Raw genomic sequence first — 5,330 nt, forward strand, 5'->3', positions numbered from 1 at the left:
ATTAGTTTTACTTAATTTTTGTTTTAATTCATCTCTCATGTCTTACATCCCAATAGCAATTTCTCCTCCCTCCACTCCTCTCAGTCTCATCCCATAATATCCCTTCTCCCCTAGATCCAATCCTTCATTTCCCTTAAGAAATGAGCAGGACTCCTAAGGATATCAACTGAACATGGCATTGCAATTTATCATAAGACAGGACACACACCCTAATAAGTCTTGGTAGGAAAAGTGTTCCAAGAACAGGCAAAGGAGCAAGAGACAACCCCCACTGTTAGGAGTTCCACAAGAACACCAACTTATATAACGATAACACATATCCAGAGGACCTATCTCAGACCCATATAGGTTCTGTAATAGTCTCTTCAGTCTCTGCGAGACCTAGATGTTTCTGTGATTCGTGTTTTATGTTGTCAGTGACCTGTCTGGCTCCTACAATTCTTCCTTCTGCTCTTCTGTGGGCTTCCTCAAGCACTGCCTAATGTTGGGTTGTGTGTATCTGCCTCTGTTTCCATCAGTTGCTAGATAAAGGTTCTAGGATTCTCTGATGACTATTGGGATAGGTTCTGGTCTACGATTATCGCAGAATGTCATTAGGAAGAATTTCATTGACTTTTTAATTTTTTGTTAGTCGTGTAGGGATCTCTCCTATATCTCTGGGCGATCAAGCCACTTTTTCTGGTTCTCCAGGCAGTATTGGTCATGGACTTCCTTTTGTAGCATGGGCCTCAAGTTAGACTAGTTGCTGGTTGTCCTCTCCTACAAAATCTGTGCCACAGATACCCCAGCACATCTTGCAGCCAGGACAAATTATAGGTAACATGTTTTGTGGTTTTGTTGATGGTCCAGTCCCACAACAAGAGATGGGCAGTTAAGGCCATGTATCCCCATTTACTAGAATCTATTAGGGTGACCCTAGGAAAGACTTCAAATTTTAGCGTCTTTTTTTTAATTGTTTAAAAATTTAATTGGAGGGAATATCAGGTCAATGAGATGACATGATATCAACTGTCCTGGAAAATTTTTGAAAGAATACATTTTATAAAACCCTGCATCTATGGTTATAGGAAAGAAATGATGGCAGGAGGTACCTGAGTAAGTGCTCATAGGATTAAAGATTTCAATGAAGGCAGAGATAAACATGGTCCAAAACAAAAAGTGTATAAGACCTCAGAAGATTAATTTTTCACCGTTTATGTGATCTACTCTTTCAGCCATTTCTAAAATCTTAACAGATATTAGTAAGAGAATATTTCAGCATCAGAAATGGAATATATTTAGAATTTGAAAAAGGAACCAAATTTTAGCTCTCAACACATGAGCCATAATTAGAAAGTCATTGACTTACTTTGCCTCATCATTTAATTTTGAAATGTATGACAATAAGTACATTAGCAAGTTCAGCTATTAGAAAAGGTATATAATATGTGTGAACAATTTTCATGATACATAAATGTTTATTGTAGTTGTTTGTGATTTCATTTTTCATCATCAGACATCACTAATATTGTCAGTGCCATTCAGAGTTGGTGTCTTTACATAAAATAAATACATCCATTCATAATTTCACTAAGAGTGTTGCTATCCTCACTGCCTGATCTCTACTTCATCCAAGAATTGTGAATATGCTGAAATATGCTAAAGGGAAATTCAATTTAATTACTTGCTTTGGGAATTTGTCTTCCAATTTGTGTGTGTGTGTGTGTGTGTGTATTTTTTCCTGTAGAAAGTTAAAGCAATTAATATATAAGATAATTTTATTGGGTTTGCCCTCTAGTGTTTAATTATCAGTTTTGAAATTGTGTCTGGCAGTGTGCACTAGAAAAGTTTCTGCCCATTCTTTTTCTCATCAACATCTGATGGCTCAAGGATGTAGCACAAGTTTTGTGTTATATCAGTGCTGCTATGTTTACTACAGGACTCTTAATTTTTCTCAATGTTAAAACTGTATTTTATATATAACAATACAAATTACATATTAATTAACATTTTAATAGGATGTTTTTCTAAGGATTTAAAGAGAAAATGAAAAGAAAATGTACTGGTTACAAGGGATATGTTTCTGTGATTAATAAAAATTACTGCTCTTACTAACGTTATGGGTTCAGTTCCCAGCACACACATGGTTGTACATGCTGCTTTTATCTCCAGTTCCAGGGTATGGCAAGCCCTGGACTAGTTTTTATGGACTTCTATATGCACACGGTGCTCATGAACTAATTCAAATACACACACACACACACACACACACACACACTAACAAATACTTACAAAAATAAAAAATACATCAATGACCTACTTTTAAAAATACATTTCTTTCTCTGCCATTTTAAATATAGTTTCCTACAATGCTCTACCACAGCTGCTGCATAAATGGGATTGAACATCAGAACCCTTTTGTCCATGGCTTCGTCGCCATGGAAGACATGAATGAGCACAGCAACATAGAGGAATTGACAGATGAATCCAAATTCAACGAAAGGAAGAATCAGTAGGATGATAGTAAAATGCTTATTAGAGACTTGAGCTGAGAAACAAGCAAGAAAGATCTAGCTGAATATTTGTCTCAATTTGGGGAAGTTATAGAATGTACAATTAAAATATAACCTTTCACTGAAATATCAAGAAGATTGGGATTTGTGTTTTTCAAAGATGCTGGTAGAAAGAACACAAACAGGATGGTAAATTGATAGATTCCCAAATGGCCAAAGTTTTGAAAAGGAAAGAACCCCCTACGAAGGTTTTATTTGTGGATTGAGGTCAGATATTTCATAGAAACAAATCATAGACTTTTTTAGAGCCTTTTGAGAGATAAGAAAATATTGAGCTTCCAATGGATTAAAAAATAAATGAAAGATGAGGATTCCAGTTTATCACATATATAGGTCAAGTGCCAGTAAGTAAAGAACTTGCTAGAAAACAGATACCATTAAATAGTAGTATTCTTGGTAGTGCAAGGTTTGGGTAAAATTTTCACATTCCAAGGAGCTTTACAGGCAGCAATAGCAACAACAAAAAGTGGAAGAGATGCTATACCTGGGGGAAGATGTGGTGATAGAGGACATGGAAGAGGTCAGAACCAAAGGAGAACCAAGGATTTAGTGACTATTATGATTAAGGATATTGAAATTATATTAGTGCCTATGGTAGTGATAAAAATTTTAGTGACTATGGTGAATTTAGATATACTGGATTACGTGGTGGTATTTTGTTTGTGCTGTAATAAATAAGGCTTGCCTGAAGATCAGAATATTGAGTTAATCACAAGTCAGTCATAGTTAGCCATGCAGTGTTTGCACACACCTTTAATCGTAGCATTCAGCAAGCAGACACAGACAGATCTCTGTGTCTAGTTTCTTATTGTATAATCTCATGTTAAACATCCAATGAATGAAAAATAGGATAAAAGCTACAAAAAATCTTCTTTCAGAACAATTATTTTTAATCACTTCTTTGAATGACCAGTGGAACAATTATATGCAATGACTAGTTGTAAGTAGAAGTTTCTCTCCTTTCCACTAGTTCTCAAACACTCAGAGGCTTGATATTAATTGCAAACGGTTTGATCTATTAGCCCAGACTTATTAGTAGCCAGCTCTTAGAGATTAAATTAACCAATTTTTATTATTCTGTTTTACTGTGAGGCTCACAGCTTGTTACTTCTCATCTTACTTCTCTGGTGTCTGCTAGCATCATTCTACCTGTCTCTCTGCTTAGATTTCATGCCTAGCTATATCCTGCCCTGCCATAGGTTAAAATATTTTTTAATTAACCAATGGTAATAAAAACAGATTCACAGTGCCGCACACTGCGCCCCCGTGTCTGCGCTCTGTGAGCTGGTACCCAGTTCGCGAGCTTCGGACAAGGGGGCTGGAGGTTGAAATACATAGACACACACAGACAGAGAGACAGTGACACGGATCATCCCTGAATTCCCTAAGAATTCCCCCTTTATTGTGTTCAGGGACAGATTATATAGAGATAGCCACGCCCCAGCCAAACTCACCAGAAACCACTCTCCTGCCATCAAGAACTCCAGAAGGTCTCGTGCTCAGAACAGCTGTAGGCACTCAGATCAGGGGAAAACAAGTTGTTTAATAGAAATTCAGGATTTGGAGTCTCACTGCTCCCAACACACAGAATACATAAGGGAATCCCACATTATCTCCTCTTTTCTGTTTAAAATGTTTTAATTTGAACAAAGTAAAAGTACATGTAACAAAATAGTTATCAAGCAAGATTTATAATTATAATATATAGTCCATCTGTATTTGATAAAATTAAAGAAAATACTCTATCATCTCATTTATCTTTATGAGTCTAAACTTTCATATCTAATTTATCTTTTATCATAACTAAGAAAAACAATTATTATCACTATCTAGTGGTGATATCTTGTTTATTCTATAACAGATAAAATTTTCCTGAATATCAGAGGGCAGAGCTGGCCACTAGTGAACCATATATGTCTGGAGTTCCATGCAGACAGACAGGAAGTGATATGGCTGGGAGGAGAGAGTAATATAGGCAGGAGGAATTAGAAGCTCAGCCCTCTTTTGGCTGAAGAGTTAACAGTTAGCAAGGTAACAGTTGGGTATAGCTTATTCTTTTCTTTCTCTGATCTTTTAGCATTTACTCCAATATCTGGCTATGTATTTTTATTATTAAAACCAATTAGAACTCATGCAACAATTAGTTACACCTACCTCATAATGCATAAGTGATCAGTAAAATTAAGAAGAAATCCAAAAGTGTGCATCATTGTCTCAGAGAAATAAAGATGTCGGATTCTTTTGAAATATAAAAATGCTTCTTGTTATTTAAATATAGAGAAGGTTAGATTTGCCTTTTCAATAACTTTAAGATATAAAATAGAACTCCCCCTCTGGCTACATGTTTTCAATCCAAAATTACTACACTTGTATATAAACATTAAAAAATCCCACAAATCCTCAGCAGAATTCTATGAGCAATATTTCTGTTCTGAATAGAAGATCCTCCAGAGGTGGGTGTGAGCTAGCATTGCAAATGAATACATCCTTACCCTGGAGAAAATGGGAGTCTAGAGGAAACTAGATATTGAAAAATAGAAACCTCAGCCAGCTATGCTTATTAAAGATATTTGAATGTATCATGAATCTGTGAAAAACACAAGCTAAGCAGATGGCACAAACCTGTAAATTCTGTACCTGGGAGGTTGAGGGACAAGAATCCAGAAATCAGTTATTGTCTATTACATGTTTTACTGCAAGCAAGTAATTCTAGATTGCATAAGGCCTTCCTTGTCTCAGAAAAACAACCACTGGACCCCAAAAATGATGGTTAAAAAT

The 5,330-nt window shown here is 35.9% G+C and overlaps 1 pseudogene; it reads left to right on the forward strand.

The window, feature by feature from the left end:
- The first annotated feature begins 2,417 nt into the window (after positions 1–2,417).
- Positions 2,418–3,223, forward strand: LOC126503131 (heterogeneous nuclear ribonucleoprotein D-like; annotated as a pseudogene).
- Positions 3,224–5,330: the final 2,107 nt, after the last annotated feature.

Source organism: Alexandromys fortis, unplaced genomic scaffold (genome assembly GCF_014885135.2).
Source record: "Alexandromys fortis isolate MF-2015 unplaced genomic scaffold, M_Fortis_MF-2015_v1.1 scaffold_43, whole genome shotgun sequence".
NCBI lineage: Eukaryota > Metazoa > Chordata > Mammalia > Rodentia > Cricetidae > Alexandromys > Alexandromys fortis.